This window comes from Bombina bombina, chromosome 6 (genome assembly GCF_027579735.1).
Source record: "Bombina bombina isolate aBomBom1 chromosome 6, aBomBom1.pri, whole genome shotgun sequence".
Lineage (NCBI taxonomy): Eukaryota > Metazoa > Chordata > Amphibia > Anura > Bombinatoridae > Bombina > Bombina bombina.
The window spans coordinates 1,077,715,380-1,077,739,176 of record NC_069504.1 but is presented as its reverse complement, the minus strand read 5'-3'; the positions used below and the strand labels follow the sequence as shown (position 1 = coordinate 1,077,739,176).

The window sequence follows — 23,797 nt, the reverse complement described above, 5'->3', positions numbered from 1 at the left end:
GCCCCCCAAAATAAAAAATTCCCTACCCTATTCTAAATTAAAAAAAGTTACAAGCTCTTTTACCTTACCAGCCCTGAACAGGGCCCTTTGCGGGGCATGCCCCAAGAATTTCAGCTCTTTTGCCTGTAAAAGAATAAATACAATACCCCCCCCCCCAACATTACAACCCACCACCCACATACCCCTAATCTAACCCAAACCCCCTTTAAATAAACCTAACACTAAGCCCCTGAAGATCTTCCTACCTTGTCTTCACCATACCAGGTTCACCGATCCGTCCTGAAGAGCTCCTCCGATGTCCTGATCCAAGCCCAAGCGGGGGCTGAAGAGGTCCATGATCCGGTCAAAGTCTTCATCCAAGCGGGGCAGAAGAGGATCTTCCATCCGATTGAAGTCATCATCCAGGCGGCATCTTCGATCTTCTTCCATCCGGAGCGAAGCGGCAGGATCCTGAAGACATCCAGCGCGGAACATCCATCCAGACCGACGACTGAACGACGAATGACTGTTCCTTTAAGGGACGTCATCCAAGATGGCGTCCCTCGAATTCCGATTGGCTGATAGGATTCTATCAGCCAATCGGAATTAAGGTAGGAATTTTCTGATTGGCTGATGGAATCAGCCAATCAGAATCTAGTTCAATCCGATTGGCCGATCCAATCAGCCAATCAGATTGAGCTCGCATTCTATTGGCTGATCGGAACAGCCAATAGAATGCGAGCTCAATCTGATTGGCTGATTGGATCAGCCAATCGGATTGAACTTGATTCTGATTGGCTGATTCCCATCAGCCAATCAGAAAATTCCTACCTTAATTCCGATTGGCTGATAGAATCCTATCAGCCAATCGGAATTCGAGGGACGCTATCTTGGATGACGTCCCTTAAAGGAACAGTCATTCGTCGTTCAGTCGTCGGTCCGGATGGATGTTCCGCGCTGGATGTCTTCAGGATCCTGCCGCTTCGCTCCGGATGGAAGAAGATCGAAGATGCCGCCTGGATGATGACTTCAATCGGATGGAAGATCCTCTTCTGCCCCGCTTGGATGAAGACTTTGACCGGATCATGGACCTCTTCAGCCCCCGCTTGGGCTTGGATCAGGACATCGGAGGAGCTCTTCAGGACGGATCGGTGAACCTGGTATGGTGAAGACAAGGTAGGAAGATCTTCAGGGGCTTAGTGTTAGGTTTATTTAAGGGGGGTTTGGGTTAGATTAGGGGTATGTGGGTGGTGGGTTGTAATGTTGGGGGGGGGGTATTGTATTTATTCTTTTACAGGCAAAAGAGCTGAAATTCTTGGGGCATGCCCCGCAAAGGGCCCTGTTCAGGGCTGGTAAGGTAAAAGAGCTTGTAACTTTTTTTAATTTAGAATAGGGTAGGGAATTTTTTATTTTGGGGGGCTTTGTTATTTTATTAGGGGGCTTAGAGTAGGTGTAATTAGTTTAAAATTGTTGTAATATTTTTATTATGTTTGTAAATATTTTTTTATTTTCTGTAACTTAGATCTTTTTTATTTTTTGTACTTTAGCTAGTTTATTTAATTGTATTTATTTGTAGGAATTGTGTTTAATTAATTTATTGATAGTGTAGTGTTAGGTTAATTGTAGGTAATTGTAGGTAGTTTATTTAATTATTTTATTGATAGGGTAGTGTTAGGTTTAATTATATCTTAGGTTAGGACTTATTTTACAGGTAATTTTGTTATTATTTTAACTAGGTAACTATTAAATAGTTCTTAACTATTTAATAGCTATTGTACCTGGTTAAAATAATTACAAAGTTACCTGTAAAATAAATATTAATCCTAAAATAGCTATAATATAATTATAATTTATATTGTAGCTATATTAGGATGTATTTTACAGGTAAGTATTTAGCTTTAAATAGGAATCATTTATTTAATAAGAGTTAATTTATTTCGTTAGATAAAAATTATATTTAACTTAGGGGGGTGTTAGTGTTAGGGTTAGACTTAGCTTTAGGGGTTAATACATTTATTAGAATAGCGGTGAGCTCCGGTCGGCAGATTAGGGGTTAATAATTGAAGTTAGGTGTCGGCAATGTTAGGGAGGGCAGATTAGGGGTTAATACTATTTATGATAGGGTTAGTGAGGCGGATTAGGGGTTAATAACTTTATTATAGTAGCGCTCAGGTCCGCTCGGCAGATTAGGGGTTAATAAGTGTAGGCAGGTGTCGGCGACGTTGAGGGGGGCAGATTAGGGGTTAATAAATATAATATAGGGGTCGGCGATGTTAGGGGTAGCAGATTAGGGGTACATAGGGATAACGTAGGTGGCGGCGATTTGCGGTCGGAAGATTAGGGGTTAATTATTTTAAGTAGCTTGCGGCGACGTTGTGGGGGGCAAGTTAGGGGTTAAGAAATATAATATAGGGGTCGGCGGGGTTAGGGGCAGCAGATTAGGGGTACATAAGTATAACGTAGGTGGCGGTCGGCAGATTAGGGGTTAAAAATTTTAATCGAGTGGCGGCGATGTGGGGGGAGCTCGGTTTAGGGGTACATAGGTAGTTTATGGGTGTTAGTGTACTTTAGGGTACAGTAGTTAAGAGCTTTATAAACCGGCGTTAGCCAGAAAGCTCTTAACTCCTGCTATTTTCAGGCGGCTGGAATCTTGTCGTTAGAGCTCTAACGCTCACTTCAGAAACGACTCTAAATACCAGCGTTAGAAAGATCCCATTGAAAATATAGGCTACGCAAATGGCGTAGGGGGATCTGCGGTATGGAAAAGTCGCGGCTGTAAAGTGAGCGTTAGACCCTTTAATCACTGACTCCAAATACCAGCGGGCGGCCAAAACCAGCGTTAGGAGCCTCTAACGCTGGTTTTGACGGCTACCGCCGAACTCCAAATCTAGGCCTTAGATATCTCTGTTTTAGAGGCCCAAGAGCTGGCTTTGATTATAAAACAGGAGGGAAAAATAAATATATAATACAAGGACATTTTTATTGTATGCTTACCACCGATTTATATGTACACTTTATTTTTTCTTTTCATGTGAAACTTTTCTTGACTATATTCCTGTATGTATATGCCTTAAAAAAACACAAAAAAAAAAAACACACGTTTTAGATAAAAAACTAACAACAACAACAACAAAAAAAAAAAAAATGTGACTGCTATGCCCCTTTAAACTATTTAAATGAGACTTTCCTTTGCCAGTTACATTAGGTTTCCAAACAGAATTTGTCAAAATTCAAGGTTTCTTTTTTCAACATGAGAGTAAGGTAAATAGGTACATATCTGACTTCTGTTCAAGCATAGCTGATCAAGTTACTGCAAAAACAATTACAAATACTGTTTACATAATCTTTTTTCATTGATTTTTAGACCTGCTGTCTTGTTTACCATCTGTGTTACTTAGGCTAGGGGTTATTAAATCCTTACCGGTGTTAGGACGTCCTACGCCATCCTAACCGCGCTGATCTTTGGCGCCGTTAAGATGGCATAGAATGTCCTAAGTGTTTCTGGGTTCAGCTCCCCCTTCATTGCCTTCTGAGTGGTGGATCCAGTTGGTTGACGTGGCTAGCACCTCAGGCTGTCCCCCAGGATCCAATCAGCACTCAGGAGGTGTATTGATCTGCCCCTGCAACAATGTAACAGCCAATGAGTGGGATCATTGGCTGTTACAAGTGTCTCTGCTTGGTCTCTTCCCTCATTGGGATCTGAGGGAGAGAGAGGAAGGCAGGTCAGTGTGTCGCACTGTGTGCTTCAGACCATAAAATAATAATAATAATAATAATAATAATAATAATAATAATAATAATAATAATAATAATAATAATAATAATATATTTATCTCTCAGAGAAAAAGACAAGCGCACAGGGGGTGCACCTAGTGCAATAAGTTTAAAATAAGTTTTCTATCCTCAAAGTAAAGTAAAGCAGCACAGATGTCATGAGCATAGCGAAGGGGACGGGAGGGAGAGTATCTGGAGACAAGGTCTGAGATATAGGGGGGAGCAGTGCAGTTGAGGGCTTTGCATGTCAAAGTGAGAATTTTGTGTTTAATCCTGTAGGCAAGAGGAAGCCAGTAAAGGGATTGGTAGAAAGGGGCAGCAGATGAAGAGTGACATGTAAGGAAGATGAGCCTGGCAGAAGCATTCATTATGGATTGTAAAGGAGCTAGGTGGCAGCTGGGGAGACCAGAGAGGACAGAGTTGCAGTAATAGAGGCGGAAAAGGATGAGAGAGTGGATTAAAATCTTAGTTGTGTCTTTTGTAAGGACATGTCTAATTTCAGAGATGTTTTTAAAGGTGGAAGCGGCAGGATTTAGCCAAGGACGGAATGTGAGGAGTGAAAGAAAGATCTGAGTCAAGTATGACCCCAAGACATCGGGCATGCGGGGTAGGGGTAATGATGGAGTTGACAGAGAGGTTGGGGTGGAGATTTTGGAAGAAGGAGGGAAAATAAGAAGCTCAGTTTTGGAGAGATTTAGCTTGAGGTAGTGAGAGGACATCCAGGAAGAGATGTGACAATTAGTGACACGGGTTAGCAAGGAAGGAGATAGGTCTGATGCAGAGAAGTAGATTTGGGTGTCGTCTGCATACAAATGATATTGGAACCCGCGGGACTTTATTAGGGAACCTAATAATGACGTGTAGATTGAGAAGAGAACCAAGGACAGAGCCCGTTTCTAAAAATTTGAAATTTAAAATGAATTTTGATACATTTGTTTGAATCTAATGTGGAATGTTTAGAAACATTCTTATTTTTGAATTTTCGTTTTCGAATTTTTCAATAATAGAATGTTTAAAAATCGAAAGAGAGAGAACAGCACTCCATGAGATAGAACAAGAGCCAGAATAACTTCCATGCCTGTTCATTTTTATTTTAACTCCTCAGGGTGCACGTTCTTTTTGCACACTATGCCCCTTCACAGAGAAAAATTATCCTGTAGTATATCAGTCTGACCCTGCCCAATGACAGTCCAGCGCTAAAATACCAGGCAATTCCTCTCTGAACAAGGGAAGCAACAACGCCAGATGATAGTTTCGGCCTCCTATGGGCCTCGTCAGTAAGGTGCAGATGAATCTCTCTAAGCTAGAATGTTTAGCTATGAATTTTATATCACATTCACTTTTGAAATGTAATATTCGAATTTGAAATGTGACATTCAAATGTGAATGTCACAATCGAATTCGAAATAGTATTTCTAGGGCTCCATGTACTAAGCAGTCAGCGAGCTACCCGCAACAAATCTCGCGTCAAAATTCGCAAACTGATATGTACAAAGCCGTCAATTATGTTAAAACTCGCATCTTTAAAATTGCGAGCATACTTATCCGCCAAACCTCGCTACCGCTCCATTTTTCACTGTAATTAGACACATTTGACCACCAACTCGCCAAAAACGAATGTACTAAAAAATCTATTTGTCCGCTCGCTACAATTTCCGCTCCCACCTCGTTATTTTTGCCTCGCCACCTTTTGGGTGGCGGGCAAGGTACAAAACAATAGGAAAGTCAATCTAGACGCCAGTCTAGACATATATAAAAGGCAGTAATATCAGCATTGTACTTACAGCATAACTGGCGTCTAATTTGTCTCTCATTTCCATGTACATAAATTGCGCCCAATTTGTCGACTGTAATTAAAGAGTAATCTATATTTTAAATTTGTATTGTATAGTTGTCAATCTTTATAATTATTTTTATATTAATATTTATATATTATCAGATCCAGATGAAGCCATATCCAAATTGTAAATAAATATTACAAAAATAACGCTCTGTTATCACTCTTCAAAAATTTTTGAACAATAATAAAGTTGTTTAGATAAGTTGAACTTTTATAGGAGCAAAATTCTATTCCCGTGACTACTATGATGTTCGTGACACCTTGCATGTCACGTGTTAATAATTGGCCAGACAATTCAACTGAAAGCTTAGTCGCGGCGAGCGAGGCGTCAAATTTATCAACAATCCGCAACTGCTCGCGGCAGGCTAGACTTGTCTATTTATTGGGGGAATATTAGTACATAGCGACAGCGGACACCATTTCGCCCGCGGCGAGTAACTGCGAGTTTATCCGCGTCTACAATGACGGATGAATTGACGGCTTAGTACATGGAGCCCCTAGTCTAATGCTGTGTTTTATAAATGTAATATTCAAATGTAGCATTCAAATTCGAAATAGTATTTCTAGTCTACAACTGTGTTTTATAAAATGTAATATTTGAATGTCACATTCGAAAACTATAAATAACATTCAATAATAGAATTTTGATGAATATTCGTTAATGTAAAATCAAATTTCTACAATAACATTTGTTCTAATATTCGAATATAAACACATTCGCCCATCCCTACTTACAACCAGGTCAAGACCTGGAAGGTATTTGAAGAAATAGTTAAAAGATCGATCTACAAGCTACTCTGAGGTGAGAATAAGACGATCAACTTACAAGACATACCTGGGATATGATTAATAATATTTTCATTGAAATCACTAGAATTAAAGAACTTAACACTATTTATTACATCTGCTACAAAAATAACTAATAATAACTGCTGCAAAGTTAAAAACGATATCCAACACAGTTTCGAGTTCTTGGCTGTGATTGGCTGTTTAAGGACACGTGACTTGCAAAGATAACAAAAAATGCCCATCATTTCCTTGATACACAGCGAAGATAGCGTTTTTGTCCAAATAAGAACTGTGGAGTAGCTGTAAATTGCGTGGACTGCTACCATATAATAATATATGAAATCTAGCAAAGTTCAATGTTTTTAAATTTTTATGTGTAAGAAAGCATGAGAGTGCGCACTCAGTTTTTATGTGATAAATTGTTTATATTTTGAAATTTTGTATCTTAAAGCTTTAAGTAGCGTTACCCTTTTTATTAATATATTTATTATTTTTTGTTGGTCAAACAAGGGACAGTTTCCAAAGGAAGTGTTACATTATACCTTTTTAGAACTAACTTTATTTTTAATTTGCAATCGGATGGTATCGTTAAAAAACTAGGGTCACTTTAAATGTTAAGGGACACATCACAAATAATACCACATCCCAACCCTGAAGGGGCCTCTGGGGCTGGACTGAATACCCAAAACTTGTTAAAATTATAACAACCCAGGTACTTACTGTTCTTGACACTGATGTCAGCTACATATATGCCTCCCAGTTGCTATTGGCTAACTCCTACCGCAAACCATAGAAGACTTAATTAACTTATAACGTGGATGGACCCAATGTTTCCCGGGACTTAATTCATGATTGATCTCTCACCTCAAAATTTTCCTGAGAATAACACAAAACATATGGCTCTCAGCTGGTGCTTTGAGAGTGCACCTAGTAGGAGGGGCTAACTTTCATGAAGATTGTATTCTGTTCAGGTAGAAGACTTTCTACAGTTTGACATTTCACATGCTATGTTATCTAATGTTGTGAAGCAGGAGTTTGTGACAAGGGGCAGTCTGCAGAGACTGTTACTCAGTACACTATATTGAAACACCAAAACGCATACCTAGACAACTACCCTAACTGCAGGGGTCTAATTTTTATTTCACCCCTTCCTTACCCCCCCTTTTGTTTCCTCTCTCAGACCCATATAGATATCTCTAGTGGCCATAGGTTGGTTAAAGGGTCAACGTTAAGCTTTCATGATTCAGATAGTGCATGCCATTTTAAGCAACTTTTCAAATTTACTTTAATCATCAAATTTGCTTTGTTCTCTTGGTATTCATTGTTGAAAGCTAAATATAGGTAGGCTCAACCATATGCTAATTTCTAAGCCCTTGAAGGCCACCTCTTATCTCATTGCAGTTTGACAATTTTTAACTGCTAGACAATGCTAGTTCATTTGTGCTATATAGATAACATTGTGTTCACTCCTGTGCAGTTATTTATGAGTCAGCACTGATTGGTTAAAATGCAAGTCTGTCATAAGAACTGAAATAAGGGGGCAGTCTGCAGAGGCTTAGATACAAGGTAATCACAGAGGTAAAAAGTGTATTAATATAATGGTGTTGGTTATAAAAAACTAGGGTATGGGTAATAAAAGGGATTATCTATTTCTAAAAATTCTGGGAGTAGACTGACCCTTTAAAACAACTTTGTCTTGGGCTGGCAACCTGCAGCTGTGGTTGAAAGCGTTGACTGAACATTGCTTTCTTACTAAATTGCCACACTATGGGGCCGATTTATGAACTTGCGGGTAGACATGATTTGATGTAGAGAATCATGTCCGCCCGACATTGATAAATGCCGACAGAATACACTGTCGGCATTTATCATTGCACAAACATTTCTTGTGAAATGCATGTGCAATGCCTCCCCCAGTACATTTGCGGCCAATCGGCCGCTAGCAGGGGGTGTCAATCATCACAATCGTATCTGATCATGAGGATTGCGGTCCGCCACCTCAGGAGGTGTCAGATGAGTTAAGGAGCAGCAGTCTTACGTCGCTGCTTCTTAACTTAAGTTTCTGGCGAGACGGAAACTTTGGGGTAGATTGCAGCATCTGCTGCTTGATAATTCTACCCATATATCTCACTGTCTTGGAATAGACCTATTTATTGATTGCTGGGCTCCCTGTAGGTGCCTTGTTTTATTAAAATAACTCCTATAAATTACTTTTCCTAATAGGAATCTATTAGTTTTTAGGTATTTAACTAGATGTTATATGTTTAGAATATCATCATAGATATTATAATTTAGATAACATTTTAAAGTGCCCCTAAAAGGTTAGGAGCCTCTTAATTTCCATATGGGGCCATTCAAAAATGCTTTACCTGTCTAACCTATAGCAGCGATTTCACACTTCGTAGTATAGAATCGATTTGAAAATATTCTAGTTGTGATCTTCATGTTTTGCTGACGGGTATTGGCAGAGGCGTAACTAGAAACCACAGGGCCTAGGTGCAAGAATTCTAAGAAGGCCCCCACCCCCTTACACCCCCCAAAAAAGTGAATTTGATACATATCTTTTTTTTTTTTACATTTTACATTTAAGACATAAAAAAAATGGGAATCAGATTACATGTCTGCAAAAGGAGATACCCTGTGCCCACAGTCTGTGAGATGGTCTGACCCCCTATTACTGTATATAGTGACACTGTTTAACCCACGAGTACTGTATATAGTGAGTCAGTGACAGTTTGTAATCTGCCGGTGAGATGGCTGGCCTGACCCTACCCGGCCCAGTACTTTATAAAGTGACCAAAGTAGTCTGTGACATAGTCAAGCCCCCCAGGTACTGTATATAGTGGTACTGTATAGTGACACTGTTTACCCCCCCCCCCCCCCGCCCTAGTAACTAGGTCTAATTTGCTGGTTTCACAAACACACATAAATACACACACACACACACACACACAAATGCATGCATGCATAAATAAATAAATACACACACACAGTGTCACATACACATGCATAAATACACACACAGTCACATTCAAACACACGCATAAATACACACAGTCACATACAAACACAAACACACGCATAAATACACACAGTCACATACATACACACAGTCACATACACACACGCATAAATACACACACACAGTCACATACACACACGCATAAATACACACAGTCACATACATTCATACACGCACGCATAAATACACACACAGTCACATACATACACACACATTCATACACGCACGCATAAATACACACACACGCATAAATACACACACAGTCACATACATTCATACACGCATACACACACGCATAAATACACACACAGTCACATACACACACAGTCGCATAAATACACACACAGTCACATACATTCATACACGCACGCATACACACACAGTCACATACAAACACACGCATAAATACACACACACAGTCACATACATACACACAGTCACATACAAACATACACACATACACACGCATAAATACACACACAGTCACATACATTCATACACGCACACATACACACACAGTCACATACAAACACACGCATAAATACACACACAGTCACATATTTACATACACACAGTCACATACATAAATACACACAGTCATATACATACACACACATAAACACCAATGGATAAAACAGAAATACTCACCCCTGTAGTAAGAAACACTAGTGAAGCATCATCTCACACTCACATGATATCAGTGCAGGTCAACTTTTTTTTATTTAATTTTTTTTTTTTTTTTTTGAAGCTGGGCCCGACTCTTGGGGGCCCAGTCGCAATTGCGACCTCTGCTCCCCCTGTAGTTTTGCCCCTGGGTATTGGCAAAAAGGTCCAGGAGCGCCCTTTAAATTGTTAGTTTTTTTACTACTATAATTATTTTGAATAATCTACAGAGCGACTTTCAATACACATACTCCCTTGTTAACTTAGATATCTCTGTTTTAGAGGCCCAAGAGCTGGCTTTGATTATAAAACAGGAGGGAAAAATAAATATATAAAACAGGAGGGAAAAATAAATATATAATACAAGGACATTTTTATTGTATGCTTACCACTGATTTATATGTACACTTTATTTTTTCTTTTCATGTGAAACTTTTCTGGACTATATTCCTGTATGTATATGCCTTAAAAAAAAAAAAAAAAAAAAAAAAAAAACACACGTTTTAGATAAAAAACTAACAACAACAACAAAAAATGTGACTGCTATGCCCCTTTAAACTATTTAAATGAGACTTTCCTTTGCCAGTTACATTAGGTTTCCAAACAGAATTTGTCAAAATTCAAGGTTTCTTTTTTCAACATGAGAGTAAGGTAAATAGGTACATATCTGACTTCTGTTCAAGCATAGCTGATCAAGTTACTGCAAAAACAATTACAAATACTGTTTACATAATCTTTTTTCATTGATTTTTAGACCTGCTGTCTTGTTTACCATCTGTGTTACTTAGGCTAGGGGTTATTAAACCCTTACCGGTGTTAGGACGTCCTACGCCATCCTAACCGCGCTGATCTTTGGCGCCGTTAAGATGGCATAGAATGTCCTAAGTGTTTCTGGGTCCAGCTCCCCCTTCATTGCCTTCTGAGTGGTGGATCCAGTTGGTTGACGTGGCTAGCACCTCAGGCTGTCCCCCAGGATCCAATCAGCACTCAGGAGGTGTATTGATCTGCCCCTGCAACAATGTAACAGCCAATGAGTGGGATCATTGGCTGTTACAAGTGTCTCTGCTTGGTCTCTTCCCTCATTGGGATCTGAGGGAGAGAGAGGAAGGCAGGTCAGTGTGTCGCACTGTGTGCTTCAGACCATAATAATAATAATAATAATAATAATAATAATAATAATAATATATATATTATAATAATAATAATAATAATAATAATAATAATAATAATAATAATAATAATAATAATAATAATAATATATATTTATCTCTCAGAGAAAAAGACAAGCGCACAGGGGGTGCACCTAGTGCAATAAGTTTAAAATAAGTTTTCTATCCTCAAAGTAAAGTAAAGCAGCACAGACAGTCACGTGATTCCATCTCAAACTCAGGGGCGGAACTACAGGGGGACCTGCCACTGCCTGCACTGATATCATGTGAGTGTGATGCTCCACTAGTGTCTGTGACTACAGGGGTTAGCGTTTCTGTTTTACCCATTGGTGTGATAGAGATAGATATATCAATAGAAAGATAACAGCACTCCTGAGATAGAACAAAAGCTAGAATAACTTCCATGCCTGTTCATTTCTATTGCAACTCAGGGGTTGTTATTCCTCTTGTTCAGAGAGGAATTGCCTGGTATTTCGGCGCTGGACTGTCATCGGGCAGGGTCAGACTGATATGCTACAGGATATTTTTTTATCTGTGAAAAGGCATGACCTTTTATGTCACTAATTTTCGGCACTTAACACAAAATATTTTAATAACATTCTCTTAAAACCTAAAAATACCCCATAAATAAAGACAACAGACTTAGCGTTGGTATAAATTGGCCGCAGCTCCTTTATTAATAAATAACTTTTATAAAACTTTAATAAATAACAGTGCAAATAATTGTAAACACATTACACATAACAGCGGTGCTAGACCTAAATATATTTATCTGGCAGTCACTCCATCCACTGGACCCAACAGGGCAACTTGATTGAGCCTGTTATCAATAATCAACATAAGTCTTTAAAGAACCCCTTGCCCTTAGAGACCCCCATCTTGAATTACCCCCAAGGGGATGTAAATACTACATGAACAATTTGGCCATAATTTACTGTAAATGTAAGGGCTAGCACCCCAGCCACTGACTGGCCTGACACCTCAGCCCAGTCCCGCCAACCCCACCAAAGATCCAACCGCCTCTTTAAAATCAAGTAAAAACAACTGCAGGCCAAAATCGTTAAGATGCACTCCATCTGGCAAATAAAATTCGCCCTGACCAACTTCAGCTAAGTCTGGATGATGAACCACCGAGCCCCCAAGCTTCCTGACAAACGAACCCATCAACTTATTAACTTTGCGCCTGCTTTTATCAAGGCGCACTGGGTCCCACGCAGCCCTCCAAACCATCCTGGGCAAAATGTCCGACCATACAACTCTCATATTAGGGAATAAATCCACAAGCCTCCCAATGTCCCTCTTCATGCTTATCACTAATTCCCTCTGAGGCATAAAACCAAGATCATAGACCCCTGTGTGGATCAACATCGGATGCTGAAAACGTTGGCAACAACCTGTCCCAACGAAGCCCCCTGACACCAAACCATTTGACCTCGCATCTCAACTTATGGATACCCAATTGTAATCTATCCACTTTCACTGTAGCCGCTCTTCGAGCCCAATAAATTAAAGAATGGCCGACAAGCCACAAACGGTCGACACCTAAAAACACAAAAAGAGAACAACAACACCACCAGCTTAAACACCCAGCTCAGGTGAACATACCGGCGATACTGACCGGATCCCCACCGGCCAATGCCTTTAACCACTGAATCTGATAAACCCCTCACTGAAGCCTCAGTTGCCGCCCCTATGTGGAAGGAATGTGACCCAAAATCTTTGATGTTAAAACCCAACCGGCACAATGACTTGTTAAGAACCGCACTAAATTGGAATTGCGACAATGGCCTACCCTCAACGAACCCCCCCATAATGCCAAGGACATACTTCTAAACCACTGGGAAAAAGAACCACCGTTCTGCCTTTACCCAGCTGATCAGTCTTATTCCTCCTCAAAAATATCTCCACCTTGGAATCAAACAAGCCCACATCCGAAAAAGCCAACCCCCCCCATAGAAGCCAAATTTTTACTAACCAACTCCGAAATTCGAAAGGCTCCAAAGAAAGCCAAAACAAACGCCACCCTAAACAAGCATACCTCAAAATCCGACAAACATACCAAAGGTAACACCATATACACCTTCTACAATAGCGAGAAAGTAATAGGTCACCTATGGTCAGGAGAGGGCCCACCCAAACCCTTCTTCAAGCCCTTCAGCACCTGCCAAACACAAAAACCTTTGGTAACATCCCTCAAACCCAATAGTTTAAAGTGGAAAGCTAATGCTGTCAAACGTCTGTCCATTGCTGAATGTGACAATTGAGAAACTCCCCATTCCCATATCCATTCAAGCAACACGCCCGTACCGTCAACCTCCCCTTCCTGCAAACCTTGGGACCACAATTTATTCTCCCACTCCAACCACACTCTAGAATAAGCTGACCAAGTACCTGGTGCCAATGAGTTTTTTACCAGTCCAGCCAGTCCTCCACCCCAAGTCGCCAAAAGAAACTCGGACACGGGCATCCCTCCTCGTCTGCATGGGTGGCCAATTCCCGGAAATGCTGCCACTGAAAGCAAGAGAGGGAGTCTGCTATAGGCAAAGACGTAGCCGTCAATGTATTTAAGGCGTACACAACTCCCATATTGTCTGAAGAAAACACAACTGCCCGATTCCTCAATTCTCCCTCCCAGACAAACAGGGCAACCACGATAGGGAACAACTCCAGAAACACCAAATTCTTCACCAAACCCAAGGAAAACCATTCCTCTGGCCACTGAGCTGCACACCATCTGCCCATGAAATAAGCCCCAAAACCGCAACTACCGGCCGAATCCGTCACCAAACCCAGCTCCACATTAGAGACCCTCACCGCCTGACTCAACGCTGAGCCATTAAAACCCAGCAGAAATTGTCTCCAAACCCTCAAATCCTCCTTCAGCTCCTTGGAAAGCCGTACAAAATGATGCAGCTTCACCACACCAGCCGTTACCAATGATAATCTCCTACAGAACACCCTCCCCATAGGAATAATTCTGCACGCAAAATTCAGTTTTCCCACCAGGGATTGCACCTCCCAAAGCGTAACCTTCTTCAACAACGAATGGTCAATAACCTCCACTAAGTCAGAAACCTTATCCCTAGGCAATCTACATTCCATGTTCACTGAGTCAATGGTAATGCCTAAAAATTCAAGGGATGTCACCGGTCCCTCAGATTTTTCAAACGCAATGGGCACACCGAAATCAGATGTCACCTGATAACAGACATCCCTCAAGAGTGTACAATCCCTTGAACCAGCCAGACCCACAAACAGAAAATTGTCAAGATAATGCACCAATGACGAAAGGGCTGACCGTTCCGTAACAACTCACTCTATAAATGTGCTAAACTGTTCAAAAAGTGAGCATGAGATGGAACACCCCATGGGCAAGCACAAGTCCACATAGTAAGAACCATCCACACAACAACCCAACAGATGATGCAAAGTCGGGTGTACAGGTAGCAGTCTGAAAGCCACCTCAATGTCGACTTTTGCCAATAAAGCAGCAGCACCAGCCTCTCTGACTAGGTTAACCGCCTGATCAAACGATGCGTACTTAACACACGACAACTCTGGAGGAATGCCATCATTAACAGATCCCCCTTTTGGAAATGATAAGTGATGAATGAGCCTGGTAAATTTACCAGGCTCCTTCTTTGGAACCACCCCAAGAGGTGATATCCGCAAATCATCCAAAGGAGGGCGATCAAACGGGCCTGCCATTCTACCCAACTCAACCACTTTCATCAGTTTGTCAATGACTACCTGGCCAGCTAACTACCATAATGGAGGCTGGTAAACAGTTAGTAGGAAAATAGTTTTATGGCATGACGCAGCCATTTTCCTACTAACTGTTTACCAGCCTCCATTATACAGTTCTCTCTGGAGTAGCACAAAAGGTGCACGTTTTTGGGAGGTACCCCCATGTTTGGTCTGTTTACGGTAGTTAGCTGGCCAGCTTAATTAGCAGAAGTTTGTTTGCTATCATTTGTATACATATTTACCGTATTAGCCTCGCTACCCTGGGAGTTAGTGTCCTCCTGTATTTGTTCCAATTTCTTTTGTATATATGTTGCAGCAAATAAACACGAGAGGAACTTTGTTCTCTCTAAAACGTTTTTGTGTGCAAATTTCCCTTTCTTTAAAGTGACAGTAATGTATGTCATTTAGTCCTTCTTTACTCATAGTGTGTGTGTATGTATGTATGTATGTATGTATATATCCAGCAAATTACAGACCTTGTTACTACAGCATGGGGGAGGCGGGGGGGGGGGTAAACAGTGCCACTATACAGTACCACTATATACAGTAAGGGGGGGCTGGACCATGTCACAGACTACTGTGGTCACTTTATAAAGTACTGGGACGGGTAGGGTCAGGCCAGCCATCTCACCGGCAGATTACAGACTGTGTCACTGACTCACAATATACAGTACTGGTGGGTTAAACAGTGTCACTATATACAGTAATAGGGGGTCAGACCATCTCACAGACTGTGGGCACAGGGTACCTCCTTTTGCAGACATGTAATCTGATTCACATTTTTTTTCTGTGTTAAATGTTAAAATAAATAAATATTTTTTTTTTTAGATATGTATCAAATTTACCTTTTTTTTTTTGTGGGGAGGGGGGCCCTTTTTAGATTCTTGCACCTGGGCCCTGTGGTTTCTAGTTACGCCTCTGCTCAAACTTATGGAGGTGTGCCGCAGGCCTTTGAGATATAGTTGTAGATAACCCTCCTTGGGGGAACGATCTTTATGGATCCTTGGGTCTCTTCAGATGCACTTAGACAGTCTGTGTACACCCTTAGGTCCATAGATAAATAAGACTTTGGTAGACTAACAGTTGGGGACAGAACCAGGGTCTAGTATGTACAAGGGTTTATTAGTACATTAAGTTCACATTATCTTCTTAAAATATTATTATTATGGTATACTGGTGGTGAAGTGGGAATTGTGTTAGGTTAGGAATTAAAAAAAATAAAATATATATCCCACCTATGGTGAAACCCTCTCTGCCTTATCTGATAGCGTAACTCTTACGGCATCAGATATAGAGCCCCTGGGTGATGCATCTAGTGATGGTGCTCCCTACCTTCCACCTAAAAGGAGGGACAAAAAATGAGCAAAATTGGCTACACCCAAATTTAATTACCCCTGAAATACCCCCATTTACAGAGGCTCCTGGCATCACAACTAATGTTGCAGTATCTGAGCCAATAAACTATCTCTCCCTGTTCCTGACAGATACCATAGGGTCGATTTATCAACCCATTAATGCATCCGTTTCCGTGCGTGCCTTCAGATTTGCTGGAAACAGGAGTTAAGAAGCAGCGGTCTTAAGCCCGCTGCTCCTTAACACGTCCGCCACCTCTGAGGTGGAGGACAGCAATCAGCCCGATCGGGTTAATTGACACCCCCTGCTAGCGGCCTATTGGCCACGAATGTGCAGGGGGCGGTATTGCACAAGCATTTAACGAGAAATGTTTGTGCAATGATAAATGCCAACAGCGTATGCTGTCAGCATTTATTGACTACAGGCGCACATGATCTGCTATAGCGGATCATGTCCGTCCGATAAATGATAAATTGGCCTCCATGTTTGAGCATATAGTTGCTCAAACAAATTAATATGCCAGCCAGTATCTGTCAGATAATCCACAGTCTCAGTATGCCAGTAAAAATACATGGCACTCCACTGATATATCTTAGACTAAAAAGTTTTGGGCCCTAAATAAAATGGTAATCGGCATTGTGAAGAAACCCAGCATATGTTCTTACTGGAACAAGAACCCCATCCTGGCTACCCTTCTTTTTCCAGGCATTATGAAGAGGGATAGATATGAACAGTTGCTGTGGTTTCTTCAATTTAATGATAATGCCCAGTTCCTCCCCAGAAATGACCCCTTGCCTGACAGGTTATATAAAATAAGGCTCCTAATAATCCACCTGTCCTAAATTTACATGATGTGGGCATGACGCCGCCCAGCCCCAAACAAGAAACAACCCACAAATCAACGGCGATGGTGCGCGTGCGCGGCACCGATGGCACAGTGGCACTCACCACTGGAGTCACTGTCTGAGTGAGACCTCAGAGTCGAGTGCCAACTGGAGAGGGTGGAGTCAGGGGGTGGGAGGGACAGCCTAGGACGAGACGACTGTCTTGTTACTAAGTTGCTTGCTAACTTAGTTGCTGCTATTAGTTCCGCTCCTCTGTTAGGACTGCTTGATAAAGTAAATTGCTAAGCAGTAGCTGCCGCCCGCCCAGTCAGTTAGAGGCTCAGAGCGACTAACTACTACTGTACAGACCAGTACAACACTACTGCTCTTACAATCTGTTTCAAATATCTACAATCAGCAACCAACAGTAACACAGCACTCACAGCAAAATAATAAAAAAAAAAAAAAATACACTGACTCTGTGGCGCCCCTACTGCAATGCGCCTGTAGACACATGCCTACTGTGCCTAATGGCAAATCCGGCCCTGACACCAGCACAGAACTGTTTACATTTTTATTTCAATCTGATACCCTGGCCTGTGAACTACTGACCCTTTGGTACATGCTCTCCACAATGAAGCTACAGTGCTAGTGTATGTAAAGGGAAAAGATTCACAGATCCTAAAGCCAAAGTGCATTGTGGAGTACAGCCAAAAGATAGGGGGAGTAGATTTAGCTGACCATTTCCTACAGCCATATCTACTTCAACAAAAGACAAAAACCTGGTACAAAATAGTAGCCTTTTACGTTATGTAGATCGTAGTGTATAATGCGTATGCGCTCTACTAAAAAACAGGCACAGGGAAACATCATACTTTTTTGGAATTTTATGAAATATTATATCTGACATTTTGTTTAACCAGAGCCCTAATCCTCCCACATTTCATTTAGAAAATGTCCAGCGACTCTGCGGCAGGCATTTTCCCTCTAGGATCCCCCCACAGCCTGCAAAAAGTCACCACAAAAAAGTGCAGAGTCTGCTATAAAAAAGGAGTGAGGAAGGATTCTAGTTACCATTGCCCTGACTGCCCCTCTCTACCTGGCATCTGTATCACCGATTGCTTTAGAATATACCACACAGAGTTACGCTTTTAATTGCAATCAATGTGTGTTCCTGATTTATTTTATTATTCTGTATTTCTAACTTCATGGATCCCCCTGACCTTGTCCTGCCCCTTTTTACCATGGGCCATGATAAATTAACTGCACAAAATAGCAGTTATCTACTTTTGCAAATGTTATATCATGATGGTGGTAGTTTTCATTCCTGGGCTGCCATACTGTCTCGAAAGCAACATAGGTCCAGAAAATGTGCCAACATTTCCATGTAAAGGGGCAGGCCCCATGTTGGGCCTTGTAACTTCCTGAAACCCAATAAAACTTGCGTATGGGCATATTGATGGATTCATGGGACATCGCTGAACACAAATATGGGTGAATTATAGCAGTAATAATGATGATCTAAATTTGCAAAAGGGCAGTGTTTGTGTGGAAAACGCAAATAAAAATATACGACCACTAAATTTGGCCAGGTGTTGAAACTAAGTGGCTACAAAAAAAAAAAAAAAAAAAAAGACTGGACATACAGTACCCGTTTTGAATAACCCTGGGTTGTCTACTTTGCAAATGGTATACCATGGTTGGGCTAATTGTATTCCTGGGCTGCTATAATGTCTTAAAGGCAACACAGGCCCAGAAAATCAATGTGCCAAATTTCCTTGCAAATGTGCATGCCCCGTATTTTCCCCTGTAGCTTCCTGAAACCTCATAAAACCTTTATGTGGGGGGTATCTTTGTACTTGTGGGACATCACTGAGCACAAATATGGTTGTATTATAGCAGTAAAAAATAAGGATGATGATTGAAATGGCCAAATTACAGCGTTTGTGAGAAAAACACAAAAAAATATATGACCACTAAATTTGGCCAGGTGTTGTGGCAAACCCCCCCACAAAAAAAAATGACTAGACATAGCCTTTTTGGAATACTGTGGGTTGTCTACTTTTGCAAATGGAATGATTGGGTAATTTTCATTCCTGGGCTGCCATAATGTCTAAAAGGCAACTTTGGCCTAGAAAATGAATGCGCCAAATTTCCATGTAAATGGGCAAACCCCTGTAACTTCCATAAGTCTCATAAAACCTGTACATAGGGGGTATTTATTGCAGTACTGTCTATCAGGATGATGATATTCACAATAAAATTGCTTGGAAAACATAATTTATTTTCCATTTAAAACTGTAGTTTAGAAATAAATATTAAAAGAAAGCCCTATTTGGCCTCTAAAAAACAATATATATTAAGTGTGGGTGCACTTAATGTGAAAGAGGTAAATTATGGTTTAAGGACATAAAGCTGAAATTCTAGGTTTTGTTTACGTTCAGAACTTGGACAATTGCTTATGTTATGAAGGGGTTAACAGGGTGTGTGTGTCTATGCAGTTTTGTTTTTGCTAAATAAGGGATATGTTGGACTCTCCCCCAGCTTCTTTGTGAATGTTTGTGAGTTTAAAGGATTTTTGCCTGACATTTTGATATAAATTGTGATTACTGCTCTCTAATAAACATTTCTAAGTACAAAGTAATCAAATAGGAGGGGGTCAGGTAAATTAGCATGTTGTTTTTAAGTAACAAAATCACTTTAATAAAGCTGGTGTAATGTACCCCAAAATCAAGCAAAGGTAAAAACAAAACAAAAACAAAAAATCTACTTTATACAATCTGCAGGGTCAATGGTGGAGCAAATAACTTATCCCTTCTAGAAAACAAAATGAGTTTTTATTCCTTTGGGTGCAACACATTACTTAAAATAAACAAGCACAAAAGGAATCTCTGCCAGACAAAAACAAAATGTATTGAGGCCCCTCTTGCACAAAAATAGGTTTTATTTGTATTACCAAAGGTGTTTTTCAGCCTATACATTGAATCCATAAGCAAAATGTAAACATTGACACAACAAAATTGATACTAATAGAATATATATATATATATATATCTATATATATATATATATATATATAAAAATGCACTAAATAGGGGGAAGGTCATATACAAATGTAAGTTTGTTATGGACTTTTTATTTTTACTAACATCACTAATGTTTAACCAAACCTAATAGGGACTGGTCTGGCATAGCACATTGTTTGTGTTTTCTTTGATAAATCTTAGGAAAAGTCACTAGTTTAGTACTAGAAAGATAATTTTCTTTCTTAACCATTAGATAAATAAAGCCGATTCCTGTGCAATCTTCTGCCTTTTACTTCAATAATACTGAGAAACTAAACAAAGTTTAGTTGCTAATTACATCTATACAACTATTTTAATTAAGAAGAAAACAACACACATCAGGTAAAGTAAAGTGCAGTTCACTTGGAGGACATTTCTAGAATTGAGGGAGAACTTACTTTTTAGAGGAGGTCGTCTGTGGGTTTCCATCCAGCTCTTGCCTCTGGACATATTAAACAAAAACATCAGCTGTTTGTCCTTTAAATCATGTGACCAGTGAAACTGAAAGTAATGTAGCTGGGTATATTTGTGTATAGAAATGTAGCTGCGTAGATAATAAGACCTTTGGAAATAAGGATACAGTTAGAATGGAAGTTATGTTCTGGAAACAATATAAATAGGTAAAATGTATAGTACTTTCCAATATCATTTTCAGGATCATAAGCAAAGGTTGTACAGTAGTTAAAGGGACGTTAAATACTAAGAATTGCTATCATACACATCAAAAAGATCTAAATATGTTAAAGGGATATGAAACGTTTTCTTTGTGATGCCGATAGAATATACAATTTTAAAAAAAAGACTCCAATTCTATTATCAAATCTGCTTCGTTCCTCTAGGTTGGTGTCTGTAGTACAACATGGCAAGAAATAGTGCTACCATTCTTGCAAACGTGCGACCACATAATGCTCCAGATACGTGCACACTCCTGATCTTACGTCTTTTTTTTTTAACAAAAGACACAGGAGAACAAGGAAAATGTGATAATAGAAGTAAATTAGAAAGTTGTTTAAAATTGCAGGATCTGTCTGAATCATGAAAGAAAACAATTGGGCTTCATGTCCCTTTAATATGTATGTCGTATGTCAAAAAGTTATGTTAAAGGGACATTAAAGGGACAGTCAGGTCAAAAAAACTTTCATCATTTAAATAGGACATGTAATTTTAAACAACTTTCCAATTTACTTTTATCACCCATTTTGCATTGTTCTCTTAGTATTCTAAGTTGAAAGCTAAACCTAGGAGGTTCATATGCTAATTTCTTAGACCTTGAAGGCCGCCTCTAATCTAAATGCATTTTGATAGTTTTTCACCACTAGAGGGCATTAGTTCACGTGTTTCATATAGATAACATTAAGCTCATGCACGTGAATTTACCATGGAGACAGCTCTGATTGGCTAAAATGCAAGTCTGTCAAAAGAACTGAAATAAGGGGGCAGTCTGCTGAGGCTTAGATACAAGGTAATTACAGAGGTAAAACGTGTATAACTATAACTGTGTTGGTTATGCAAAACTGGGGAATTGGTAATTAAGGGATTATCTATCTTTTAAAACAATAACAATTCTGGTGTTGACTGTCCCTTTAAACACTAAAGAAATGCTGGTTAGAATAATATAGCCAAAACAAAGATTAGCCTGGGAATACACAGATTTTATTTAAATTAGTTAAAAAAAGGTATTTATGAAGCTATTTGAAGTTAACCCTTAACGACAGCTGACGTAACCTGTACGCCTACTATCGTTTTTAATCTAAGAGTTTAATAGTGTGGGTCTCGCCACCAGCTGTGACACTGCACTGTAGGTGATTACTTCCTGGAGTGAGGCAAATGGTACTAGCGCGTTTCACCACTGGCAGTGATACCAGCCCGATTATAGGTATAAAAACCCTTAAAGGGAAATAAACATTTTTCTTTCATGATTCAGAAACAAAGCACAATTTTAAACAACTTTCCAGCTTACTTTTATTACCATTTCTTTGTTTACTTGTTATCTTTTTGAAAAGCAGGAATGTAAGTTCAGGAGTGTGCATGTGCCTGCAGCACTATATAGCAGCAGTTTTGCAACAATGTTATACATTAACAAGATCACTAGATGGCAGCACTATTTCCTGCCATGTGCTCCAGATATGTGCATGTTACCTATTTAGATATCTCTTCAACAAAGAATAACATGAGAACAAAGCAAATCTGATAAAAGAAGTAAATTGGAAACCTTTTTAAAATTGTATTCAATATTTAAATTATAAAAAAAAACCTGTGTTTCATGTCCCTTTAATGACACTCAACTTGAACATACAGGATACCTCTGTGTCGTTAAGGGGTTAAAAAAATTCAAGTTTTGCAACTTAGCTTTTTTTCCTGTAGACTTTAATGGGAGAAAAACAAAGTCACATCATTTTCATTGCAATTATTTTACAATAGCCAAATTCCACCAACCATTAGCTTTATTTGGAGGAGCCAATCTGGGCTTTAGTCTGCAGACAACAAGGTTAGCCACTGTCATAAAGTTAATATAAAGTGAATTGTTTTGCATTTGTTATCTGATAAAGCCAATTAGGTACAGATATGTAGAAGAGTTACCCTTGAGAAGTCAGCAGGTGCATTTCAAAGTCTGAGAGTTAAAAATTGGCTAATGTTCAGAGCTAAATTACATGGAAAGGGGGGACAAATAAATAATGAAATGTGCATTGCAAAGTTGTTTCATTATGTATAACTAAACATTTTATATAAAAAAATCTCAAGGTGTTTACTGTCCCTTTAATGGTCTTTGTAGGGAGCAAATCATTAGATTTTGCTAAAGGATTGTGATTGACCCCATTGTGATTTGACAAAAAAATTGTAAAAGAAGATCAGTTTAGTAACTTGTTTTTATCTTTTAGGGATTGATATGGATTGTGGTGAGCACATATAAGACCTCAGACCTCAAACCCATGAATATGAAGCCCCTGTCAGCGGTTTGAGAGCTGAGTTTAGATATGTGTATGATGCTGACAGGAGGCTGCAGTGTCAGCGGTTTGAGAGCTGAGTTTAGATACGTGTATGAGGCTGACAGGGGGCTGCAGTGCCAGAGGTTTGAGAGCTGAGTTTAGATACGTGTATGATGCTGACAGGAGGCTGCAGTGCCAGGGGTTTGAGAGCTGAGTTTAGATACGTGTATGATGCTGACAGGAGGCTGCAGTGCCAGGGGTTTGAGAGCTGAGTTTAGATATGTGTATGATGCTGAAAGGGGGCTGCAGGGACAAAGGTTTAAGATCTGATTTTAGCTATGTTTATAAGGCTGACAGGGGGCTGCAGTGCCAGAGGTTTGAGAGCTGAGTTTAGATACGTGTATGATGCTGACAGGAGGCTGCAGTGCCAGGGGTTTGAGAGCTGAGTTTAGATATGTGTATGATGCTGACAGGAGGCTGCAGGGCCAAAGGTTTAAGATCTGATTTTAGCTATGTTTATGATGCTGACAGGGGGCTGCAGTGCCAGAGGTTTGAGAGCTGAGTTTAGATACGTGTATGAGGCTGACAGGAGGCTGCAGTGCCAGAGGTTTGAGAGCTGAGTTTAGATATGTGTATGATGCTGAC

The 23,797-nt window shown here is 40.0% G+C and overlaps 1 long non-coding RNA gene across 1 annotated transcript; it reads right to left on the bottom strand.

Moving 5' to 3' along the window:
- Positions 1–2,971: 2,971 nt before the first annotated feature.
- On the bottom strand, positions 2,972–20,666 carry LOC128664202 (uncharacterized). The gene is made up of 3 exons (XR_008402931.1): positions 20,624–20,666; positions 10,457–10,531; positions 2,972–3,048 (listed from the first exon to the last, which is right to left on the bottom strand). It is a non-coding gene; the product is annotated as an uncharacterized LOC128664202 (long non-coding RNA).
- Between the last annotated feature and the right edge of the window lie 3,131 nt (positions 20,667–23,797).